This window comes from Onychomys torridus, chromosome 1, assembly GCF_903995425.1.
Source record: "Onychomys torridus chromosome 1, mOncTor1.1, whole genome shotgun sequence".
NCBI classification, from domain to species: Eukaryota; Metazoa; Chordata; class Mammalia; order Rodentia; family Cricetidae; genus Onychomys; species Onychomys torridus.
In genome coordinates this window covers 138,623,378-138,649,110 of record NC_050443.1, presented here as the reverse complement: position 1 = coordinate 138,649,110, position 25,733 = coordinate 138,623,378, and positions in this window count along the sequence as shown.

Here is a 25,733-nt window from a genome sequence, read left to right as displayed (position 1 = left end):
ACCTCAGATTTGATGTCCTGTTCCCACCCTCTCACTTTCTACTGAAAGTGCCTCTTCTTTCTGCACTCCCATCCCTGATCCTTTGCATAAAAGTGCCAAATTATCTATATGGTATTCTAATAGCCCTATTTAATAGAAATTAAAAAGCCCTTTAATGCCTCGTGGGCACATTATGTATTCTTTCATACATTTCTGGTTTTAGTGCACATTTTGGGGCCAGTTATTAATTTTCTTTTCCATGGACTAACAAGAGATTACACACCTTTTATAGTTTAAGTACAAAGTAGCATGCTTGTGTTTGGAATTTTTCTTGACATGGTTACTGTTAAAAGTCGGATAATTCCTAGATGTGGTAAGCAGTCCAGAATATCTCTGTCCTCCAGACAGTAAAATTTTTCAGCTGTGAAATAAAACTATATCTGTTGATAATTGTGCCCTGGTGGACAAAATCGCCTGCCACTGAATATGCCCCCCAACTAGTACAGCTGCACCCTAACTTATTCCTGTGTTTTCAGCCATAATTTTCTTTAGTCTACTTTCTGCCAAAATTGATTTTCCAAAAATAACATATTCTTACACATCTTAAAACTCTCCTGTTTAAAACCCTCTTTGACTACAGATTGCCCCATAATGAAAAGAAAGAAAGAAAGAAAGAAAGAAAGAAAGAAAGAAAGAAAGAAAGAAAGAAAGAAAGAAAGAGAAAACAAAACCTATTTAGGCACCTCAGAGCCTCCACCATCCATTTTCTGTCAGCCTACATGGGTTTCTAAAGGAGATAACAGTTAATATCTAATGCTTTGTATTTAATATATCCTTGAGATAAGCAGGCATGTTTTAACATTCCTAATGTGACTGTTCATTCTTCATCCATGGTAGCATTTGGCAACTTGGGAAGGATATTTAATCACTGCAAACCTCCCTATCCTTTCTTTGTTGCGTCCTCTTTCTTTTTACCTAGGCTACACAAAAAGCTCCAGTTCAATAGAAACATATTCCTTTAAAGCACTGTCAGGGTAGAAACTTCCTTAGAAGAAAATCAAAACAAGAGCTGCAAGCTGTACATTTTAATTCCTATCCCTTTCAAACTATGTGCAAGAAAACAGAGAAACAGAAACAAGGGTCCAACCAAAACAACAGCATATATTTCAATGCACAATTCCAATGCACCCACATTCGTCAGAAATGCCATGGTAGTCACCCGACCTATTGTTAGAAATCTAGCAGGGACATTTTTCACTGTTTTCCAGTGGGACTTTATGCCAACTGGTATTGATTGCAAGAGTTCTGAACTTCTATTAGGCTCTACTCTTCTTTCAGTTGATGATTATTTTATCCCAACAATAAGACAATTTAGAATTGTGAATATAAATTGAAAGATACTTTAGAGGCTTGGTAATCTTAGTTGTTTTCATTTGCTATCAAAGCATGACAGTTTCTGAACATAGATATTTCTCTAAAACTTTTTTATTAACCTCTAGATAGATTTGAAAGTAATTGTTTTATTTCAGAAAACTATGAAATGCTCAATCTATCCTATGAGATGAATAAAATTCTGTATTATTCAGTGGAGTGATATTTAAGAAGGAAAGAGAAGCATGATGTGCCAAAAGGAATGAGTAGGTGGGTTCATGGGCTGTCACTTGACCTTTCTTATGTTATAAGGATTTGTTACTTTGAAATAGATTTAAGTTCAGCTATTTGGTTTAACTTCTATCCTTTAATATTATATATATACTCCAGTAAACCATTCAAGCTCATTAGGTCCCACACTGTCATTTATAATTGTCAGTGTAGGATAGTAGTGTTTGGACTGTTTAGACACAGATTTTAACTTCACAAGCCACTAATAACATAGTGTTTGTTAAGTCAGTCTGTTTCTGTGCCTCACTTTTCTTATCTGAAAAATAATGCCTGTAATAATGCTACTTTCTACAAGAGGCTGTATTATTCAATCAACAGTCCACGCTAAATGCTAAGAACAAAGCCTCCCATGGAATAGCTATTCAACAGTCTATTATCCAAAGACAGTCTCACAAGCAGAAAATTAAGACCAAGACAGAAGAAGGTAATATCTCCATAGTCAGTTTGTGATGGCAAGAGCTAACATGCTTAACACAGGCTGGAATGGATTCAATAAAGTAAGGTTCTTTCTCTTCCTAGTTTACCTTGTTCATGATGTCTGCCTGGTGGTCACATGGAGCATTCTAGTACCATTTATCTCCCAGTTTAACTTGTGGCTGTGATACCTTTAATTGTGGGCCTCAATTCAGAACTTGAAATAAGAAATATGGTCATTTATACCTCTTCTTTTAATTTTAAAAGATCTTATACAATGAGCTTTTAATATAGAATGAAATGCTACAGTTTTCCTAGATGACTTTAGCTGATGGAGTGTGGTTTGTCTGCTGTATTTACTGTTATTCTATTAACTGACAAACGCTGCTTTCCTATTTCACTTTTGTTTGAAATAATCATTTTCTGTTGTTACCCATCACAAGTGAACATTCTATCCTTTCCCCCCATTAGGTTGATATTTTTTTGTTTAATTAATGCTATTCATAAACTCTGGAGTATTTACCCTGGAGTTCCAAGGAGAAAGATATTATGGAAAATAATACTGCAACCACTATCAATAATAGTATTAACAGCACACTGCAACTGTGAAGGAACTAGGAGGAATGTACCCTGGGACCTTGGATGTGTATACTGAAACAGCAAAGTAAAAACATACTTGTCTCTGGCTGTACTTTAATTGGGTCTAGAAACCCAGTCAACAAGGCATTGGCCTTTTCACCCCCTCATTTTGAACTTGTTCTTTTATATTGGCTGGTAATTACTGCCCAGTGTCATGACCATCCTGCTGTGCTCTGCCTATGTTATTTGGTTGTAGTGATTCCCAATTTCTGCTGAGGAGTGCACTCTTTCCCACTGGTTAGTGACTGTTAAATCACCCTACAAAGAGGCAAAGGAACTGATTCACTGTGAAGAAAGAGCAGATGGTGGAAATGCCCCCACCCCCTTTCTTGTACAATGAAGGTAAATTCAGATACACATAGAAAATACATGGAGCTTTCTAGGTCCTTATTTCTCTAGATCATATTTAAAGATATGTATACTCCCTGAAGAGGCAATTCTGCAGCTTTTCCAAAATGATTCCATCGAATCCCATGTAAAATGTCTGAGGGCAGAGATTTTATCTTCCTTAAAAAAAGTTTGATGGGAAATAAAAGCCAAATATATGTCACTTTAAGAATCATTTAGAGTCCACAGTTCTATCTTTGAATTGACGTCTTTGCCTCGTTCTACCATCTGCAACTTATGCACAAGAAGATGGTCACTACTTTAGAGCCAACAAATCATTAACTTTCATTGTAACCTATTGACTGGAGACATAATTGTAGTCATCCAGACAGGATGACAATTTTAAATTTGTTGTCTCTTAACTTTCTCATCTTCAAACTTTTCCCTCAGGAAAAGTTAGTTCTCAGCTACTCATATTAAACTAGAATTTAGGAGAATGGTTAAGCTTATGCATATAGATATGACAAAAAAAAAGTTTAGGTGCTCACATTTTGAGATACAGCCCTGCAACTTTTCAAACACTAAAAAATGTTTGGCACTGGGAGATACTTGGTGATAAGGGGAGTAGCAAGAGATTTGTAGTCTATATTGTAAAGAAAATTACAAAGAAACCAAGTAACTTATCTTGCTATAGCTTCCTTGGCCCTGTGGTTGTACAAGCTTCTTTTTAATGTATTAATATTTGTTGTAGATATCAAACACAATGAGATATAAACAAGAACAAGAAATATTCATTTATCTGAAAAAAATGAGATGTGAATTAAGAGGCATGATTTAATGTTATCTTCTAGGAAATTGTTTTTCTTGTTTCCCAAATTTACATAAATTGTACCTTTGATGAGAAAGAGAAAATAATTTTACCATCTGCTTAGGTAGAGTAAGGTCTCTGGTTGTTTAGCACTTGCATTTCTCAACCAAGTGGCCAGTGGCTATGAATAGCTATACACAAGCATGTGACTTGTGTTTCAACCGAATATAATTATAATACAAGTATATAATAGATGAGTACTTCCTAGGAGTAGTATAACAACATGTAAAATATCTCATTAACATTTATATTGATTACAAATTGAAATAATAGTTTTATAAAATATATAATTTGATCTTTTAATTTTATATATAGAGAAAAATAAAAAATTTCCATTGCATATCTGTCCTCTATTATATTTTATATTTTTTCATTTGGATGTTGCAGAGGGAAAAACTAGGAAGAAAAAATTATACATGCAGGATGAAAAGAACCATGTGACTCTGTCCTCAAATCCATTCTACATTCTGACTGTAGAGCCACATCTGAAGGAGTTGCTGGTAGCAAAAGAACAAAGAACATTTGTGAGAAACTGAAGTAGAATCATCCCTGCTATCCTAGAATGTAACACAAAAGCAAGAGACAGAATGATATTAGATAGAAAACCCCTTGCTTATCTTCTGTGGCATCTTTCAGGATTTGTGAGCAGCTAGTGAGGAAACTTATTGGTCAAGGCCCCAATTCTTGGAGGGCAAGGACCAACAGCCAGTATATTCATCCATGCCCAGTGTGTCACAGGCAGAGAATGAGCAGAACCTGATAGAAACAGTCCATGGAGCACTGAGCTTTGTTTTGGGTTGTAGCAAGGATTCAGGAATATGCATCAGAAGCTAATTCCTCCTGTTGTCATTTTCTCCATTGTTAGTGATGGGCTCATGAAGTTGGGAAAAAATCTGAGTCTCATATTTATTCTAAATGCAAAAGTAAATAGTACTAACATTTACATTTTCATCACTGCCTGGTTTAATTTTTTCTTTAAACAGAATTTATCAATTATTATAAGCTTATTTTCTCATTCAATTAAGTAGATTCTACTTTGAAATAATGTATTAGTCTTATATATAATTTATTTTCAACATATTGCATTTTTTCCTACAAACTGGTTTGACAGATATGTTTCTTTACATGAACTAATTCTGCTTAATTTTCTTCTCCATAGGAGTTCTTGGTAGTAGATTTGTCTTAGGTCATTTTATACATCTATCTCATAATATTACCTTATTTATGGTGAATATCTTATTTCAGAATACACAAATAATTTTTGCACCAGTGACTTATTTCTCACTGATGCAAGTGTACCAGTGATGTGTGTAACTTTTCCCTTCTCCTTTACCTTGGAGAGGTGATAGCTGTGCATGATGTGTGTGGATGAGTCAGAAGTCAACAGTGTGGATAGGCTTCAGTTTGATGGTTTAATCTAGGGCTTCATGATGACTTTCATTTCTGCAAGAAAATGGAAGTCTTGAGTTATGGTTAAGGATTTGGAAGCCATGAGAGACAATTGTTTAATTTTTATTTCTCAGGAGCAGAAATTAAGATTACACGAAGCTTATTCATCCTGGGTAAATAATCAGGAAAACTTCCTGACTGATATAGGTTGCCCACTGCTTTTCCTTTACTTTATGTCTTGGCTATTTCTTCATGTTTATTTGAAAACTGAGTCACCTATGACAACCCATGGTGTTTAGTTTATTGTTAAAATAGCAGGTATGATTAATGACCTTAGTGAAATTATGGATTCCTATTGTTACTAGGTTCATATCATAAGAACTAACAAAAATCTTGTGTATGATCCATACACATGTGGCATTCTTTGGTATATCAATGTTGCATTAGTGCTGATAATATAGATTTTACTTTCTGACCTATATTAACATAAAAAAGCATAGACAGAGTATGTAATTCATATTTCATTAGTGCTTTCTCAAAATTAATAGTTTTAAATTTTGTTTCTCTATACAATTACAAGAGAAGCTGGGTGATTTACATAATGACTGCAATCTGATTTAAAGTCAAATTACTGACATTTTTAAGTGAATGCAGTTTCATTTTATTTATTATTTAAATTTATTATTAGTTATTGGCAAATGTTAGGTATTCTATGTTCTCCTAAACTTTTAAACAAATACCCTGCAATGATCACACTAATATTGTGTAGATATATTATGTATGGTTATTTATATCAATGAAAGTGATAACTAACAGTTAAAACAATCTTTTAAAGTTCTTTTTCTTTGAAGGTTTTGCACACGCATAGAATACATTGTGATTATATATGCCTCTCCCCCTGCTTGCAGACTCTCCATCACACTCCCTTCCCTGTTTCACACCCTTTCTTTTTATAACAACTCATTGAGTCCAGTCAGTACTTCCTGTATGCACTGGGTGTTGGGACATCCACTTAACCAACAATTACATATTGCTTTGTGTTCTCCCTCATATTTGGTTAAGTATTGAGCTGATACACCATTCAATTTACAAGGCTGCTAAAAGACTGAGGAAAATAACAAAAATTATAACAAAGTGGCAACGTATTAAGCATAAAATAATTGCTCAACATCACAATTTAATGACACAGCCTTCCTTGACCAAGCCCTGTTGGTGGTATAGATATATTATAGATATATTTTAATTACATTACTTTTAATAATCAAGTTAACAAGATGAAAAAGAATAACTACACTGTATGAGTTGTTAATAATAGTTTTAATGAGCTCTTGGAAGCAAGAAACCCCTATTTTCAGGAATTTGTCATGGAGATGGTGATTAGAATGTTAGTATCTGTGTAAAATATCAACTATGTGTCTACTTGTATGGATGGAAGAGATAGGTTCATATTACATAAGACTTTTCTAAAGCCAATATTCTCTCTCTATTATTATATATGTATAATATATAGGTGTGTGTGTGTGTGTGTGTGTGTGTGTGTGTGTGTGTGTGTGTGTTGCTGTTGTTGTTGTGGTTGTTAGATTGGATTGTATGCTCACAGGGACTGATAGTTTCCCAAGAACCTGCAGCTTTCAAACGACAACAGAAAAATCAGGAAATCTCCAGCCTCAAGCCAAAGACTAAATGGCTCCAAGAAACCTACTGGTGTTGATCTATGCTTAAAAGCTGAGAAACCCTGAGTCTGGTGTGAGCAGGGAAAGCAGCAGAAAATGCATGCACTTGGGACAAAAGAGGCATGAGCCAGTGAGCCACCCTCCTATTCTACATTTTTATCCTATCAGAACTCTAACCCTTTAGGTGTTTCCACCTATATACCCAGCCTTTGTATTCAGATCCTTTGCAGACATGACTGCAATTGTGATTTACTAATTATCTCAGTATTCCTTCATATAGTCAAGTTGAAAACAAATTAATCACAAGTCCACCACTGTCTTCTTGAATCTACATAGGTCTTTTTAAGCAGAGTTTTCTCCAAATAAAGACATGAGAAAGGCCATCATTGCACTGGATATAATATAACTATCCTGCATATAAGCCCACATGTATGAAATCTTTTCCCAGAAAAAAAGGATAAAAGTTTTAATTTGTTTAAATTTTGTATTTTGATATAGAGCCTCATTCATAGCATAGGCTTATCTAAAAGAGATGAAGTTTTTAAGTGATGTATAATCTTTTCCTCATGTCCTATAATATTAAAATTATGTGGTAAATCTAGTGATGCTCATGTATTACTAGAAAACAAAGTAATTATATTACACGATGAAAGATATGAGAGAAATGAAGGAAAAGTAATTTGCTTCACATATATGTATATTTGCACAAGTATTTTCATAGTAATGTAAGGAAGTGATTTTAATGAAAAGCTTATGAAATAGGTCACATGATTATGCTTTACACTTACAGATAACTTCTTCTACTACCCATCCCATGCTCTCTCTATCTTCAACAAGTACTTCAGCATAGTTATTTACCTGATAGACTGGCCCATGTAGCACAAATTCTAATTGGTTTTAATAATAAAAACTGGAGTCAAATTTAGGGGTAAATGCTGAAAGATTGGAGAAGTAAAGGAGCAAGCCACAGCCACTTCTTACCTCTCATGAATTCGCAGACCAAAATGGGTTAAGTTCCTGTCTCTACCCCACCTTACCACTTCCTCTCTCCACCCAGCTGTATCACTTCCTGTTTCCTCCTCTCAAGTGCTAGGATTAAAGGTGGGCCTTCCATGTACTGGATACAAGGTGTGAGATCCAAAATGTTGGGATTAAAGGTGTGTGCTACACTCCCTGGCCTCTAGTAACTAGCTTTGCACTCTGATCTTCAAGCAAGCTTTATTTGTTAGAGCACAAACAACATATCACCACAGACCTATGCTTTTATTACTGAAAAGTCTGGGTCATCTCCATAGCTGAGTAGGAGACTTACAGTTGTTCATTGTTCTTAATCACATACTACAGTGATATTGAGTGACATACTATGGAATTATCTTTACTCCAAAAATACTCTTTCTTACCTGAACTTAGTGTAGTAGTTCAGTATCTCCTTGGTGGTTTGAATAAATAATTTGTATCAGTTCTGTATCTCTATTCTTAGGATATTGACTCAGAGGCAAGAAGAGGGACCTACAGTTACAGGAAGGTGTTTTAATTTCAAAATACTTTAATTTCTGGTTCAATAAATTTAGTGAATCAGTAAATTACCTAGTAGAGCTATTAGATCTCAGTAACTAAAATTTCTAGGTCAACAGAGTGTAAGGTTGTAGGAGGAGAAAAGCAAACTATTTTTAATGGGTCACTAGGGGCAGTGGGGGTGTACTAATTTTTATTTATGCTCCTTGATTTCAACATAAAAATTCATATTTGGGAAAATATAATATTTTGAAAATGAATTTAGAACATATGTGACTTTCTAGGATACCTGTGAACTCTTCAGGATATTGCTCAAATTGATTTTGCTATTACTGTGTTCTCCAAACCATTCCACCATATTATCAAGCCATGTTCTTCTGTTTTATGGTATATGATATGTTAATATCAGAAATCTTAACGAGCATGAACCCATTGCTGAACTTTGCCTGTGAAGTAAGCAGTGAATATTCTAGTCAAAGAAAATCATATATATATATATATATATATATATATATATATATATATATGATAACAGAAGTTAATTTATCATCCCAATGGTTGTAGTATGTGAAGAAACACTGTGAATAGGAAAGCCAAATTCATATCTGGAATAAATGTCTATTTTATGAGGACAAACTACTATTCCTTCCATATATGATGGAAATGGTTAAGTGTAATTAACGTGCCATCACGGGGATGGCTGATCCCTATGGGAAATGGTGCTGTATTGGAGACTCGGTGTTGGTTTTTGCTGATAAGAAACTGGAGAGTGAGACTGTCTCTTCAATCTTAATTTCCTTCACAGTAGATTTTGTTTGATACAACAGATTTGCCAATTATTATTTCTAGAGTTACAAGATATCAACAGGTAAGTCCATTCCTGTGCCTAATTTGAACTACTTTACCTATGTTTTACTTTTGTGGCTATAAAGTTGAAGGTCTCATATTTATTTTGAGGTTTTTTTTTTTTTTGATAAGGTATGAGAAAGTATTGAAGATTCAGCCTTCTTGTGGATAATCAGTTTTTATAGCTTTTCTTTGTTTAAATAACATGCTATCTTCATCAACATGATTCCATCTGCATTGTTGTGTTACAATTATGTATTTGTATCCATTACCCAGACATGAATCTTCAGGTTTTTTTTTTTAATATCTGTAGCATACTTATTTCATATGTGCTCACTAAATAGTGAAACAAAATAGATGGATGAAATTGAGTTGACAAATGAATATATGCTAAGATACAAATACAATTATTCTAGGGTGATCTCATTGCTCACATATGAATAATTTCTGTAATAAGAATATATTTTATCACACAGGATAAGGTCTAGTTAATAGGTTTGTCAGTATAATCCATATGCTTTATTTAGTCAAATGTTTATTTCTTTCTGAAATTGAGAAGTAGAGGTTTCTTCTCTTAGCTCTATATTTCCATAATTGTAAGACTACAACACAGTCCTTGAAATCAATGCTGGCACCATTAGGATGCGGTACATTTTGCAGTTCTTAATTAATTGTGGCAAACACATAACAGTCTCTATGGCCAGCATCATCTGCATATAGCAGCATAATCATTTTTCTTTATAGTAGAGATTGTTTTATGAGTCTTAAGTCTTCCCTTGGGGGTGTGGTTATCATCTGATAATCACACCCCTGGGAGATTCAAAACACTTATCTTAGGATCATGACTTGCAGTGCCCCAGAGGTGTGATTATCTCAGGAAACTCACACTCTCTGTCATGCCTAATTGCTTAATTATTATAGCTGTGAGTTCAGAGCACCAGATAGGAAGTAAAGTAGTGTCAGCATTTCCAATGAACTCTTTATCCAAGAGTATATAACTTAGCTGTTTAAGAAGGAGCCCATATTCTACTGAATCACAGCACTACAGATGTTAGCCTAAGAAATATGGTTCTTCAAGAAGGTATTTTTATTTTAAAATTGGGTCCCTATTCTTATAGTGAATTGGTAAAGGATAAAAAACAAAACAAAAAAAAAAAACAAAACACCTAATTTAATGGCTTTAAAACATATATTTTGGAATGGCGAGATAGAGCAGTGAGTTAAAGGTGCTTGCTGCCAGATCTGAGGACTAGAGTTTGATCTCAGAATCTACACAGTGGAAGGAAAGAACTGACTTCTGAAAATTGTTATCTGACCTCTGGATGCATGTGTGGGTGGCATATGCTTGTCTATACACATGAGATCGACTCACAGTCACACTCACAAACAAACATACAATAAACAGGTTAAAATGCAGTATGAAGATAATTTATTTGTACTCTAGTAAATAAAGCTTGCATGGAGATCAGAGGAAAAAGCCAGCCACTATATTAAACATAGAAGTCAGGCAATGGTAGCACACACCTTTAATCCTACCATTTGGGAGGCAGAGATTCATCGGGATCTCTGTAAGTTCAAGGGCATACTGGGAACAGAGCCAGATGTGGTGGCACATGCCTTTAATTTTCAGTGCTAATTAACCATAGAGCTCTGGAGGGCTGAATAGACAGGAAGTGATAGAGCTGGGCGGAAAGAGTAAGTATGTAGCTGGGTGGAGAGAGGAATTGAGATAGCAGGGACAGAAATGATATAGGTGTGAGTATACAGGAAGTAGCTCTCTTTTTGACTGAGGACTTTTAGTGATAAGAACATGACTGGCAGGCTGGGCAGTGGTGGTGCACACTTTTAATCCCAGCACATGGGAAGCAGAACCATGCAGATCTCTGTAAATTTGAGGCCAGCCTAGTCAACAGAGAAAGATCCAGGACAGGCATCAAAACTATACAGAGAAACCTTGTCTCAAAAAACCAAAAATCCATGATTGGTTTCTTTCTGCTTCCTTGATGTCTTAGTTTTAGTTTTTACCCCAATATCTGTCTCTGTTTTTTTTTTTTTTATTAATAAGACTGTTTAGCAATTTGTCTTACAATGTAATTTTAAGAAAACAACATATTCTGTGAGGCAGATAAAGAAATAAATGTATTCTGAAGATAAAACAATTAAATCAATTTAAATAGCAACAATTTTCCACATAATTTCTAATTTCCTTGGAAATGCTCTTAAACTTTTTAGAACATTCATAAAGGATTATGTAAGTAAAATAAACTAAAACTATAATTAGAGAACACTGTCATATATGTATCAGCTCTGATACTCGACCAAATGTTTTCTTAGTTCATAAGCTGCTAAGTTTCTAAAGAGGATCAAACCACTGAATAGGAAGGCTCGAGATGTAGTTAAACCACTAGACCATTTCTTCTAGCAGTATTCTTTAAATCTTAGCAATGCCTCAGAAATGACAGGCATTTGAAACCTGGAAAACTGTGCCCCCTGCAGTTCAATTCATAGGTAGCTAAAGATTAAGCTATGTCTCCAATATACTAATTCCTAAGATATATATTTGGTTTACTAACTGTAAGTCATCTGAGTTAATACTTTTCCAATAACAACATCCCTGAGATACTCACATTTTCCTCTGTACATATGAGGTTGAATTGAACAGAAAAAAATGTTGAGTGGCATCTCATGCATTGTGTGATAAAGCTAAAAATAGCTTTGTTCCCGGATAAGTAGGTAACTTTTTGGTAATTAAAACTCTGTTAGAACATCTTTTCCTGCAACACTTTGATCTCTTCACTCTGACTTGGGTGAGGATATATGGATGTCTAAATGTTTACATTTATAAAACTTTCATCTTGGAGTAATGTTAGTAAAAATCACTAATTCTCCAAGGTTCTTAATAATTTCTCCCTTCCTTCCTTCCTTCCTTCCTTCCTTCCTTCCTTCCTTCCTTCCTTCCTTCCTTCCTTCTCTCTTCTCCTCTCCTCTCCTGTCCTGTCCTGTCCTGTCCTGTCCTGTCCTCTCCTCTCCTCTCCTCTCCTCTCCTCCCCTCCCCTCCCCTCCCCTCCCCTCCCCTCCCCTCCCCTCCTCTCTCTCTCTCTCTCTCTCTCTCTCTCTCTCTCTCTCTCTCTCTCTCCATTAGATTTAAAGTAATTCTCCTGCCTAAGCCTCATGATATAGTGTGTAAGGCCAGAATACTAACACAAACATGAAAGGCAGGATTTTTTTTAAAATTTTTTGATACAAGGTTTCTCTGTGTAGCTTTGCACCTTTCCTGGAACTCACTGTGTAGCCCAAACTGACCTCAAACTTGCAGAGATCTGCCTGTCTCTGCCTCCTGAGAAATTTTTAATAGAACCCCAGGAAGGAGATGGTCCTTTACAAACCATGAAAAGAGGCCCAAGAGAAACTGCCCCTGAAGGTGCGTTTTTGTTGTGATAATATTGTGTACCATAATAAAAATTGCCTGAAGATCAGAGAGACAAAGGAACAGGCCACAGCCACCACCTCTTACCAGACCCTCAGCCTGAAAATCCCTCTAGTTCTTGTCTCCTCACACCTTATATACCTTTCTCCACCCAGCCATCACTTCCTAAGATTAAAGGCTTGTGTGCTTCCCAAGCAAATGCTTGAGATCTCAAGTGCTGGGATTTAAAGGGCTGTGATTCCCAGGTATAGGGATTAAAGGTATGTGCCACCACTGCCTGGATCTGTTTCTCTCCTAGACTGAGTTAATCTCATGTAGTCCAGGGTGGCTTTGAACTCACAGAGATCCAGACTGATATATGCATTCTGAATGCTAGGAATAAAGATGTTTGCCCCCACTGCCTGGCATTTATGTTTAATCTAGTGGCTTGTTCTGTTCTCTGATCTTCAGGCAAATTTTATCAGGGTACACAATATATCATCACACCTTTTCATTGGACATACATATGTTTTATTTTAGATTTGGACATTCTCTATTGCCTAAGCCACATTTTGTGCTACATTGTTAGAACAATGTAAAGAGAATAACACATGGTTTTATTTATTTTTCATACTAACAGTGATTTATAGACTGTATCAACTTCTTTTTTATTTCTCTGAGTTTATTCTTCTCAAAAGTACTGCTTATTGATGCTTTCCACCTTCCAGACAGACAGTATCCAAATATATAAGTTGTAATTGACTCTAAGTAAATAAAAATATATTTATCTAATTCCTAGTAACGTCTCAAGTGTGTGTGTGTGTGTGTGTGTGTGTGTGTGTGTGTGTGTGTATGTGTGTGTGTGTTTGTGAGGGACTCTGTTTTTTACTCACAAACAGAAAATTCAATCCAAAATTGTAGTGAACTTCAAGGGATCTTAAATAGTCAGAACAACATTTGAAAAGAGCAAAATTAGAGCAATATTTATGGGTCCCAAATCTTATTACAAAGCCAAATAAATCAAAACAGTATACTACTTACCTTGTTTGTCCTTCTGAGTCTGGGTTACCTCACTCAGGATGATTTTTTCTAGATCCATCCATTTGCCTGCAAACCTCATGATGTCATTGTTTTTCACTGTAGAGTAGTACTCCATTGTGTATATGTACTATATTTTCTTTATCCATTCTTCAGTTGAAGGACATCTAGGTTGTTTCCAGGTTCTGACTATTACAAACAATGCTGATAAGAACATAGCTGAGCAAATGCCCTTGTGGTATGATTGAGCATTCCTTGAGAATATGCCCAAGAGTGCTACAGCTGGGTCTTGGGGAAGATGGATTCCCAGTTTTCTAAGGAAGCACCATATTGATTTCCAAAGTGGCTGTATAAGCTCGCATTCCCACCAGCAGTGTAGGAGAGTTCCTCTTGCTCCATATCCTCTCCAGCATAAGTTGTCTTCTGTATTTTTGATCTTAGCCATTCTGACAGATGTAAGGTGGTATCTCAGAGTCATTTTGATTTGCATTTCCCTGATTTTTAGGGATGTAGAGCAATTCATTAAATGTTTTTCAGCCATTTGAACTTCCTCTGTGGAGTAGTCTCTGTTTAGTTCTATAGCCCATTTCTTAATTGGACTGTTGGGCATTTTGATGTCTAATTTCTTGAGTTCTTTATATATTCTGGATATCAGCCCTCTGTCAGATGTGGGGTTAGTAAAGACCTTTTCCCATTCTGTAGGCTGTGACTTTGTCTTGTTGGCCTTGTCCTTTGCTCTACAAAAGCTTCTCAGTCTCAACAGGTCCCATTGATTGATTGTTTCTCTCAGTGTCTGTGCTACTGGTGTTATATTTAGAAAGTGATCTCTGGTGCCAATGCGTTCAAGACTACTTCCTACTTTCTCTTCTATCAGGTTCAGAGTAACTGGATTTATGTTGAGGTCTTTGATCCACTTGGACTTAAGTTTTGTGCACGGTGACAGATATGGATCTATTTGCAGCCTTTTACACATTGACATCTAATTATGCCAGCACCATTTGCTGAAGATGCTTTCCTTTTTCCATTGTACATTTTTGGCTTCTTTGTCAAAAATTATATGTACATAGGTGTGTGGGTTTATGTCAGGGTCTTCAATTTGATTCCATTGGTCCAAATGTCGGTTTTTATGCCAGTACCAAGCTATTTTTATTATGGTAGCTCTATAGTAGAGCTTAAGATAGGGGATCATGATGCCTCAGAGGTTGTTTTATTGTACAGGATTCTTTTGGCTATCCTGGGTTTTTTCATTTTCCATATGAAGCTGAGTATTATTCTTTCCAGATCTGTGAAGAACTGTGTTGGTAACTTGATGGAGATTGCGTTGAATCTGTAGATTGCTTTTGGTAAGAATGCCATTTTTACTATGTTAATCCTGCCTATCCATGAGCATGGGAGATCTTTCCATTTTCTGACATCTTCTTTAATTTCCTTTTTCAGGGACTTAAAGTTCTTGTCATATAGGTCCTTCACATGCTTAGTTAGAGTAACCCCAAGGTATTTTATATCATTTGTGGCTATTGTAAAGGGTGATGTATCTCTGATTATCTGCTGGGATTAAAGGCATGTGCCACCACTGCCCGGCACCAATTATATTTTTTGTATATGACACCAAAGTCATAAGCAAAGTAAATTAAAATAGATGAGCCAAACAATATCAAAAATTCTTTGTAAGATTTATGTCAAAGTACAACAGTCAACAGAATAACTAAATTTTACTGTAATAAAATAGGAATTTGTATATTATATATCTAATAAGGGATTGATAGCTAAAATATGTAAATATATAAAAATTGCCTACTTATAACAATAGAAAATACCTAACAAACTGGTTTGTCATGTGGACCAAAGTCTTGATTGAACATTTACTTAAAGAAGATACACAGATGCTAAATAAACACATCACATTATTGATTCTTGTATTAGTGGAAGTTCTCTAAAGGAACAGAACTGTTAGAATTTATAGATATAAAGGCGATTTATTTATTAAAGTGGCTTACAAGCTGTGGTCTAGCTAGTCCAACAATGGTAGTCACTCAATGGACATTCCAGAGATTTTTCATTCCATAAGGCTGTATGTCTCAGCTGTTCTTCAGTCTACACAGGGATCCTGAAATTGGCTGAAATCCATTGATTTACCAGGCAGAGTGAGAGGAAGCAAAGAGTGAAGAACCTCTTTCTTCCATGTCTCTCACATAGGCTGCTACCAGAAGATGTGGCTCAAATTGGAAGTGGATCTTCCCAGATTATAAAATGGTTCTTCTACTTCAAATTATTTAATTAAGAAAAATTCCTTACAGGTGTACCCAGCCATTTGGGTAATTCCAGATGTAGTCAAGCTGACAACAAGAAGAGCCATTGCAATTCTAAAGAAAATTTAAGTCAAAACTATGACAATCTGTAACCTCACACCTATTAGAATGTCTAGTAGACAAATGGAAAGCTTACAAGAAAAGTATGGAGAAAATGTAGTTTTTGTTTACTCTTGATGAAAATGAAAAATGGCATAGATGCTGGGGAAACCATATGACCATTTCTAAAACACTAAATAAGTATTGTGTATGAAAATACCATAAGCAAACTTACTATTTGCATGGTAATTAAGAAAGAGAATAAAAGTGAAAATAAATAATTTTTTTCACATGGCACAGTAATTCTACTCTTGGATGTGTGTTTGAGATAGGTGAGTTGTGTCACCATAATATTGATTGTGCTGAAATCTTTATTTCCAATGCTTCAAAAGGTGATCAAATTCCTAGCGCCTTTAAAGTTGTGATTAAGTTTAAAGGAAGTCATTAGGTTGAGCACTACTCTCATTCGTCATGTCCTTTTAATAACGGGAATAAGGACACAGGTCTCACAGAAAGCAGGTCATTCAAGGACATATGGAGAAAATGGACATGCTGAAGTCAAGAAGAGAGGCCTATGAAGAAAGCAAGCCTTCTAATGCCTTGGACTTGGACTTCTATTTATAATAGTTGAGAAAATGAATGTCCATTGTCTCAGTGAACATTCTGTTGTTTTTATCTTTTGAGACATACAAAACCAATAACATACTCAAAATATTTCACAGCATGCTTTTGAAGATCCATTTGTGCACTAATCCTGTGTAGTAATATATCGTGTGCCCCAGTAAAGCTTGCCTTGGGAACACAGGACAAAGCCATTCACCATTTTAAATACAAAGGTCAGGCAGTGGTAGCATACACCTTTAATCCTAGCATTTGGGAGGCAGAGATCCATCCAGATTTCTGAGTTCAAGGCCAGAATGGGAACAGAGCCAGGCATGGTGGCTCATGCCTTTAATCCCAGAACTAGGAAGGAAGGGAGATGGTAGGGCATAGAAAAGTATATAAGGTGTGAGGAAACAGAAGTCTCTTGATGCTGAGGATTTCATAGAGGTGAAAATGTCATTGGCTTATTGTTTCTCTCATGTTTCAGCTTTCACCCCAATATCTGGCTCTGTTTTTGTTTTCGTTTTTTTTGTTTTTTTTTTTTTTTTTTTTTTTTTATTAATAAGACTGTTTAAAAATTCACTTTTCAATCCTGAGAGCTAGCATATTCACAGAAATGAAAAGTGATAAAGTAGATTTAATGGTCAGATAAGAAAACTGCCTATTAAAGTATGCAATGGACTATAATTAACCCTTTAAAAGGAGACTTTGTGAATGGTACTACATTAATAAAAGTTGAGGGTATTATGCTATATATAACAAGGTAAGTAAGTCTGCAAAAGATAAATTCTAAAATGCTAAATTCTGTACAGTATCTAGAGTAGAAAATACATAAATGCAGATGATGTATTGAAACTGTGCACAGAATTAAGAAGGAACAGAAAGTGTTTAATGGGCACAGAATTTTAGTTCTGTAAGATAAAACCTAATGCTTTGTTCACGGGTTGCTCCAATATATAAGTATAATTGGCTTGACTCAGTTCTATACTGAACTTGCTTGTAAGTTGTAGTAAAATTCATAAGATCAAATTTACTACAATCTGAGTACTTTGCCACACTTTGCAGCATAAGTTTATTAGATGATCCTCTTTAGTTATGAGAATGGTTGTTATTTTTTTTCTGAACACCAATCATAAACATTGGTTTGAATGTATTCTTAGATAATGTTGCTAGTGAATGATAGGACACCCTACTAAATGCAATATTAGATAAATATTGAATAATTATTAGTATCACAGATACTGAATGGCATAGAATTAAACTAAAATATTCATCTGAAATTTTCATTTAACTGAGTGTATTGCATTTTATTTGATAAATGTGGCAACTATAATAAAATTGCTTATTTTCTTTTTTATATTAAAAATATTTTAAATGTACATATGTATAAAACAAGTGGCTACTATAGCATAAAAGAAAGATAAAAGAAATAAATTCATGCAATGCTAAGTTTCATATATTCAGTTTGCAGTGGCACAATATTAACTCTAAGGAGAGTGTGTACAGTTATGATTACATATCCAAGTGTCTACAAATACCCACAAAAATGAGTTTAGCTGAAAAGCCACTGATGAATTAATATGGAATTCTCATGCATATACGAATGTGCCATGTAGTCAAATCTCCCAAATAAAGTAGAAAAGGGGGGAAATATAAGACCAAATATAAATAAGGAGCTAATGTTATACAATTAGTATACTCAAATACAACTGTATCAATAATTACATTAAACATTAATGGACAAATATACTTAATTCAAAAGGGAAAGACTATCAGAATGGATTTTTAAAAATCAAGGCTGAATAATGTGCTATCTATTAAAAGATGTATCTTAACAAAAACTGCTTATTTTCTACTTTTATTTGATGCTTAACTATGCTACTTTGTTTTGAAGAATATATTGTGTTTTGTTGTAAAAATATGATATCTTATATTTGAATATCAGAAACTCCAAATAGCAAAATTATCTGGGATGTCCAGTTTAACAGTTTATGTGAAATTTTGTATACAAATATAACCTTGGCACTATGATATCCTCCATAATCATATCTCATGTTTTTGCTCCGATTTCATACACACTCTTTCCTTTTGTGCTTGGAATACTTTTACCTTTAAATGTGTCTGTATCTCTATTACACACAGAAATTTTTTGTGGATAGAGATTGTGTTTTTAAAGTATTTGCCTTTTCTACAAAGTACACTGATTTCTTATGTGAATACACAAACATACATAAACAAGCATGTACATTATCACAATAGTCTACATGACCATTTGAATATATTATGTATTGAATTAAATTTTGCAAAATTCTACTCCATCGTTTGCTAATTATTTTCTTCTCTCAATCAATTGAATCAATCCAATGAAATAGCTATAAATCAATAAGGTGACAGTGAAAAGCATATTTAACTTTTCATCAAAACACTAGTCAGTGTTTGAATCTTTTCTACTTTATTATTGTGCATCTCTACACATGTGCATTTGTGTGCATGTATACATATACAATAGAGAGTGTCTATAAAATGCGATTAAAATGTGGACAAAATACATATACACACCGGCAGAATTGCTCACATTGGGTTATTTGAAGGTGGAAATGATGAAAATGATTCATTGTAAGCAGGAAGATGAAAGAGATAAATGGAGAAAAGAGGTTTACATGACAAAGCCAAGTTAATATCTGTAACTATGGGAAAGGTACAAAGAACACGTGAACTAAAACATGCACCTTAGATTGCAGTGAAAAAAAAGGAGTTAAATTTTAACTCTATTAGATAAAGCAGAAAGACACATGCAACTAAATGATTCCTATTTTTGATGTAAAAATAAGTAAAATACAAATTAACCAAACCACATTATGTATTGGATTGTTCCTGCAATGCAACTGTACATAGAAAAATAAGTCCAACCATATAGAGTTAAATGAATGAAATAATCATTTTCAAAGTTAACATGGCCATTCAGTCTTCCCATCATGGAGCCTTTACATGATCTGAATTATAGTGAGAGACTAGAAACTGTTTCTAGCTAAAAATTAATTACTTGCTTGTGAATGATGTAGAAATCATTCCTTTTGATTAGGCTCTAATAAGCCTCAAAGGCAAATGAAGACCTTGGGTTGAATTTGCTTTCAGAGTTAAACTGAGTTTTCAGTTTTAGAGGGAAGTTTACTTGATCTCATCATAAGTGGCTGGAAGTGGATCCTTTTCTTGTCCCTGTTTAAGGAGATGCTGCAGGTGATTATACTGCAAGCCAAGCCCAGGAGGAGACCTGTGAAGATAATTGCCACAGAGATCAGGGGTGAGACAGACACAGAGAAGAGGCAAGCCTTAGCCCATTTCTAGGACTATCCCGCTGTTCATAGAAACACAGTTATTATGGGGGTGGGGGGAAGAGAGTTCATTGGAAGACAACAGAATTCCCTTCGTTTTATGTAGATTCTTTCTATGAGCTAAAAGTAATAATTATGTGATTGAAGATAAAATACAATTATTAAAACATAGTATTCATTTATTTTTGGTTGTGTTTCCTTTTTTGTGTGTATTTTTATATTTTATGTTCCTGCAAGCTTCATGTGTGCCAAACCCTAAGCAACAAAGTAACTGCACTTGGACATAAGCCCCATAAGGATCTGAAAAAAAATTAAATGGATATGTAGAGATTGATTTTTGATCCTACATGACTAATGTGCTTATTAGAAGGGGAAGCAACACCAGAACTTTATTTTTATCTACCATTTGTGGACATTGGGGAAATGGCCCCTTGAGTGACAAACAAGCCCTCACCAGAAATTAATCTTTGCTTCTTAGCTCTGATTTTGGATCTCCAAGCTCTTCTACTGTCAACAACTGGTATGTACAGTTGCCCACTGTGAAGAGAATGCTCAGTTGCTAAGATTACTTGTTGCTCTTTTGCGGGAACCAGGTCAAGTTTCAAGCACCTACATGGTGGCTGGCAATTGTTTACAATTCCAGTCCCAGGTGATCTCATGCCCTTTTCTGACCGCTGTAGCCATCAGGTATGCAGGTGGTGCACATGCATACATACAGTCAAGGCATTTATACATACAAAATAAAGGAAATAAATCTACAGAAATGATGCAATAGTGGCAAAAATGTTGTGGGAGTAAACAACTTTTTTTCTGATGGGATTTAAATCCTGTTGTACAGGATAGAACTCATGTTTGATATAGTTAACTGGGCCCCAAACTGTGGCTGGCTCATAGACCCAAGAAGAGAACATACAGTTATTATTCTGCTAAATGGACATAGTAACAAAGTTCTCCAAAGTTCTTATCTTTATAACTATAGATTAATGCATTTCTCAAGCCTCATCAGAGAAACTTCATTTTTTTTTTCAATATGTAGAAGCTTCCAAATGGTCAATGTGCAGAATTGGAGAGTTTTTTGTGCTCTACTCTAAATGGGACATCTACACCCCCCACCTCACCCCAACCCCTTGCCACACACAGATGCTCAGGAACAATCACAGAAGAGAGGATTAAAAGATTGTAAGAGCCCAAAGCAGAGAGTGTCTTATCTTAGCAAAGCAGCATTTGCAGGATTTGACTGACCTTAACTACACAAGCTCACAGCAGCTGGGAGTACACCCATGAGACCTACACAAATCAAACCTAGCAAGATCCTAATTTGGATGAAGTGAGGGGCTCGTGAGATCCCACCCCTAGATGAGGAACTATTGAAAACTGATAGCTGTTGGGGAAGAGAGAGCCATTTTTCTTCAGGTATGTGGCCCCTGAGAGCCTAATGATGCTCCAATACATGACATTACACACTTGCGCATACAGGCCATACTAAGTAGATCTAGTGGGTTTCAAAAACCAGAGAATATAGTTGAATCTCTAGCAAACAAAAATGTGAAAAGTAACTTTTCTTGCTAACCACCAGTCTATGGTATTTTGTGTGCCAATTGATTTTCTTCTCTTTGGTGAACAGTCAAAAACTAAAATTTAAATAAAAATGAAAAGTACAATTTTCCCTTACCACTTCTAATTCAAGGTCACATTTATGTAGTTTTTCTAACACATAATTAGAGATGATAATTAATAGTTCATTGATACTTATTTTATATCATCTTTGTTTAAAAAATGGTATTTGGTATTTCAGGGGTGGTTTCTGCTATTTAGCAATTCAAATAGAGTCACAAAATTTGGTTAAACACCAGTTCCAAGATTCTTGTTATACAGAGGCGTTCATTAGTTCAAGGGAATTTCCATGTTATTACATTAGTTATATATTTTGTCAATTATGAGAACAGGAAATTTCATTGGCAGAAAAATGGTGAAAGACTAAACAAGAAAATACAATGTGGAAAGTGTGTCATGAAGAGCTGGGCAGTACCAGAAGTGTAGCCTGCGTATTATACTTCCCTACACTACCTTGCTCTGTGAACTCTGTTGCCATAAAACTCTGTTTACTCCCTTGGAAGGAATGCCTCTGCCTGCAAAAAGAATGCCACTAGCAAGATGTTTGCTCCCCCTTTCTCAGCAATGCAGTTTTTAGCATTTTCAGGGACACTGTGCAAAGAGCACCCAATCAGCCATGAGACTTCCTGTATCCTGAGTACATCTGGTGAAAGTGATGAAAAATACTCTGTATGTTTATCATTGTTTCACTGTGAGCTATCTGGAATAAAAGTAGCACAGAATGCCATGAAAGGCATCCTGGAGCAGCATGACCTAGAGTCCCCGACTCAGTTGAATATTAAATTCAACTTCAATTGCTTGTCACTGGAGGGTTGCAATGCAGGGAAATCATCTTGTTTACCACCAGATAACTGAGTTCTCCTTCTTGAAGCCATGTGGTTTTGTTAAGACCACGCATGCACAAGGTGACCAACAAGGATTCTCTGTGACTTCATAAGCCCTAGAGATGATGACAGTAACTCCTTGGTTTGCATTCTAGTCCCTCCAATGGTTATTTTCTAACACTAGCACCTAAAGCCCGCCACTCTTTGCCATTATCCTGTGTCTCCCCCTGCTGTCTTCTATTGCAGTAAATTACAGCTTATCTTTGTGGACATCAGGACGTGTGCCTATCTATCTTGCTTGACAGAGACAAAACGTACAAATAAAAAATGAAAAAGCCCCCAAATTTTCCCACTTCATTACTTGAAACTCTACCTCATCCTTAGATTATAATGGCCAAATATGCAGTACCCTTTCAAAAATGTCTTTTGATTCTATTTTGATTTTCATTGTCTATCTTGAAGATCATTAGCTACTATGAATCACAATGGGAACTACTTTAGACGATAGTGGTTTCTTAATTTAACATCTAGGATAAAAATTATATGGACACAAAATATGTTAGAAAAAATTTCTTAAATTCTTGATTAAAAATAATATATGGTTCTGTGTAAACATATTTACTTTAAATGAGAAAGTTTACCTGCAAGATGGCTTTTGGAAAATGATACTGGCTGTCAAGCCTGACTGCAGTAACTAGATCTAAATAGGGAAGGGACTATTATAGGAGAGAGCAGACTCTTACAAATTGTCCTCTATCCTGAACACACACACTGTGACACATGGATGCTCACATATAGAGTCACACATACTCATGCAAAATAAATCAGGTTTTAAATGTTGATAGTATGTTTGTGAACCAAATATATAATAGGATTATAAATATTATATTTAACTTAATGCATCAGTGTGTTACTATTTTCCATTATTTTTCATGAGCTTCCATATGTGCATCCTTGTTACCCAAACTCCTCAGATGATGGAAACATGCTTGATATCAATAAACTATAATAGTAAGCAAATGAAATTAAACAGGTTATCCTACTTAATTCATACCATATTCTAGGAAACGTTTACCCACTATGTCTACTTAAAAAAATTTGAATTATTTGTTAAAAGATTATGCTGAAAATTATGGGAAGGAACTACAAAATAAAAAACTGAATGGCTCAATATCTATGATCAAATGAACAGAAAGTTAGCTTTGGAGAGCTTTAGACATGCATTTTCTTCTTTACTATATTATATGTAATTATTGTGTATGTGTATATGTGTGCCCACATATGTGCACCATGACATGTATGGAGGTTAGAGGACAGCTTATAGGAGTAGGCGCAATTCCTCTACAATGTGTATCAGTGGCATGTAACTCAGGTTTCCAGGCTTGGCAGCAAGTGTCCTTATCTGTTGAGCCACCTCAATAGGTCAAGACCACCACTATCAAATCACATGAACACTGGGGATACTTAAAGTACAAAAATCATTTACTAAATGGGAGCAGCACAGGGTTTTTCTATGGCCAAAGACATAGGACATTTTATAATATTGAAAACATATTATATAGTGCAATGGAATAACATCATGATTAAGTTTGAATATAGTTTGGGATGAATTTTTTTTTTTTTTACCACATAGGATATTTACAGTAATTTCCTAGTAAAATCACTTAAACTTCCTGGAATATATGTGTAGTTAGAGTTTTCCTGCCTGGCTCAGTCAGGACAAATCTCTCTTACCCGCCAGTCCCACAGTCGCTCAGACTCAACCAAGAAAGCACACAGAAACTTACATTGCTTACAAACTGTATGGCTGTGGCAGGCTTCTTGTTATCTACTTCTATCTTAAATTAACCCATTTCTGTTAGTCTATACTTTGCCACATGGCTTGTGGCTTACCAGTGTCTTTACATGTTGCTTCTCATGGCGGCGGCTGGCGGTGTCTCTCCAGCCTTCTACTTCCCAGAATTCTCTTCTCTCTTGTCCCACCTATACTTCCTGCTTGGCCACTGGCCAATCAGAACTTTATTTACATAGAGCGATATCCACAGCACTTCCCCTTTTCTTTTTTTTAAGGAAGGTTTTAACTTTTACATAGTACAATTACATATAACAAAACAATTATCAAGCAAGAATTATAGTTACAATGTTAAAGAAGATATCCTATCTATCTTATATTTGTGAGTCTAATGTTTTATATCTAACTTATCTTGTATCATAACTGCAAGAAATTATAACTATCTAGTCTTCAACCACATCAAAGACCTCAGAAGGATATAATATTACCTGAGAACCGGGAGAAGGATGTAAGCATTTTTCAGGAGCCTTGCAAGAGTAGACAGAGACAGCTGGCAGCCTGGACAGTCACCTAATGTTCCTTTGTAGAGTTGGGGCATTTGTCTTCAGCCCACAGGGCTAGAGTCTCTCGGTCACTTCTCTCAGTGTCCTGTAGAATGTCTGGCAGTTTCCACTGTGAAGCAGGAACCTGAAGGACCATTTTGAAAGCAAAGTTCAGTGGTCACCTTTCTATGGGTCCTGCATGTCCAGGTGATCGAGCAGTCCAGGCAAGAATAGTTTCTTGCCCAAATGGCTATTTTTGCCAAGGTGAAGATAAACTCCATATGAAGTGTCTTCAATGCCCATCCTCCTCTCTGAAGTAAATTGGTGCTGCCAGGAGCAGACATGTCTCACTGTCCAGAAAGTCTAAATTTTAAAAGTATTTTAAATGCCATATTTTGTAGGTCTTTGAAGTATTTGAAGATTACCTATCTATCTGAAATATGTCTATGTATATCTAGAAGACTTAACTAACATGGCTACAAGTATGATTATCATAAATGACTAATTATTAATCTATTTTTAATTATCCATTACAATTTTAAATGAACTATATAAACATAATACCTTAAACATGATTAGAAATATACACACAGTATAACAAAATTAACTTTAAGTTTGTATCAATAAACTAAAATCTATACCAATGTAAAACATTTTAAACAAGTTGTTGCTCTTTAGAAGTTCCTTAATCTACCCTTTCATCCTATTATATCTGTATCATATCCCCTTTTCTTCTTTAGAAAGAGATCTCATTTATAATCAAACTGCTTTAAATAAAAATATTGGTTTTTCTCTGTCCCACACTAGAGGGATCTTCTGATTTGGGACACAAGAATCTCTTAACCTTTTCTTTTAGCAATATGTCTGAGTTTAGAGAAGGAGTGAGCCAATTCCATCTCCAAAGCCAGCTTGATCATTTTGG